The sequence below is a fragment of the Zonotrichia albicollis genome, chromosome Z (assembly GCF_047830755.1).
Source record: "Zonotrichia albicollis isolate bZonAlb1 chromosome Z, bZonAlb1.hap1, whole genome shotgun sequence".
In the NCBI taxonomy this organism is placed as follows: domain Eukaryota; kingdom Metazoa; phylum Chordata; class Aves; order Passeriformes; family Passerellidae; genus Zonotrichia; species Zonotrichia albicollis.
Genome location: NC_133860.1, coordinates 704,711 through 706,607, shown reverse-complemented (window position 1 = coordinate 706,607; position 1,897 = coordinate 704,711). Strand labels below are relative to the sequence as shown.

At 62.9% G+C, this 1,897-nt stretch overlaps 1 long non-coding RNA gene across 1 annotated transcript; it reads left to right on the top strand.

Annotated features, from left to right (window-relative positions):
- Window positions 1-285: 285 nt before the first annotated feature.
- Window positions 286-1,591, top strand: LOC141727237 (uncharacterized). Its single transcript, XR_012578294.1, has 3 exons — window positions 286-707; window positions 982-1,037; window positions 1,342-1,591. It is a non-coding gene; the product is annotated as an uncharacterized LOC141727237 (long non-coding RNA).
- Window positions 1,592-1,897: the final 306 nt, after the last annotated feature.

The following is a 1,897-nucleotide window of genomic DNA, read 5'->3' as shown; positions in this document are numbered from 1 at the left end:
GGCTGCTCGTGTCCCTCTGGGAAAGGGCTCAGCTGCCTCCCGCCCTGGCAGCTCATGGGCTCCAGCCTCTCCCTGACCTTGGCACAAGGGCATGGGTGCCCTGTGCCCTGGTACCACTTCTGGCTCTCTACTGCTCTGCAGGCTGCTTTCCAAACACTGCTTTGTGCAGCCCGGTACCTGAAGAGGAGGGATCTTGAGCAGCTGCTGAAGAAGGAGCAAGCATCGAAGTTCAATGACTGTCTGGTAAGGGGAGCCTGGAAGCCCCCGCCGCAGCCTGGAGAAGCCCCCTGGCCACGGTGCTCAGAGCAGGGGCACCAGCCTGCGCCCCACACACTGCTCTCTTCCCTGGGCCACGCAGGCTCTTGCGTAGGCTCATCTGGCCCTGAGCCAGGTGGCGATGGAGCCCCGGCCCAGCCGGGCTGCAGGGCAGCACCGCGGCTCCCCGGGCAGTACCTGGCCCTCTGCCCCCTCCAGAACCCGGCACCAGCGGCGGCCGCCCACGCCTCAGGGCTGCCCGGGGCAGGGGAGGCCAGTGCTCAGCACAGGAGCACCCGGCCAAGGGGCAAAGCCCGCGCCAAGCCTTTCCTCTGTGCCCTCTCTGCAGCTGACAGAGGACGTGAGCCCCGCACCCGAGCACCTGCACCAGGCCCTACCGTTCCTGCGCAGCACACGGACGCTAATGCGACGGTCGGCGATGAGGTTCATAGGTGAGCCACGAGCCTTGGGTCTCTTCCCTGCCATCCTGGGCTCGGCTCCATCCCCAGCGCTGCCCTGACAGCGGGAGCCGAGCCCGGGCCGCTGCAGCCCCGCCAGCCCTCGGCGCTGCCGCCGCCCTCCCGCAGCTGTGCCCTCGGGCGGCAGCGTGCGGCAGGGGCCCGGCAGGAGCCCTGGCGGGGCAGGGGGGCGTGCGGCCGCAGGGCTGCCAGCGCCCGTGTCGGGCATCCGTGCCGCCTGGCGCCGCCACGGGCTCTGTCTTGCCAGTGATCTTCGGCGGAAAATGACGAGTCAGCAGGAAGAGCTCCAGCTCATCCGTGAGGGTGAGTGGGGGCAGCAGGGTGTCAGTAGGGGCTGGCGGGGGATCTACAATCCCTGACCCAGCTGCTGAGTGTTCTGCTCCCTGCGCGGATGAGGGGTGGCATGGGCAGAGCTCACAGAAATTTCAGGGACCCATGTGGGAGCTGTGGCCGGCATCTTCCGTCTGAACCCATTGCCTCCTGCTCTCTTTGGGCCATGGCGAAAGCCATGGGATGCGTGGGATGGCCCTGGCAGGAGGGTCTCCTTGGGTCCCCACAGATCCTGGCTCTGGCCATGGCTGTGTTCCTTTCTCTTTGAATCCTTCAGGCACCCAGGAAAAACGACAGCCCATCCTGCTCCAACCTGCATATTCAAGCTCAGTTTTGCCAAGGAGCTGCAGAACTGAGGTCATCTTCCAAATTTAGAGAACCAATGTCCCTAGAAGAGGACCATGAGAGACACAGAAGGGGACACCTCCCCACCTCACCGTGCCACTGGAACTCCAGGCTTAGCTGATGCTGATCCCTGTCTCTGACTCTCAGACCTTGCCCATCCACTTTCTTTCCTCCCAGCCTACTCCACCGATATGCTTTCGTTTAATAAACAGTTTGGCTTCTTCACTTTACCTGGGTCTTTGTGGAGACAAAGCGGCACAAAACCTGAAGTGTGAGACACACAGGCCCTTGCTTGTCTTCTGTGCTGTGTTTTGTGCAGTGACACAGAGGAACAGGCTGGAGAGTCCCTGCTGCTTCAGTTGCACAGCACCATGGAGTTGAAGGTCATGCTCAGCATGCTCATGGTACCCTGGGGTTTGGAGGAGCAACCTTGAGGATGCTCTGAAGGCAGCTGTGAGGGATTCCACAGCATGCATCTATGGAGGGCA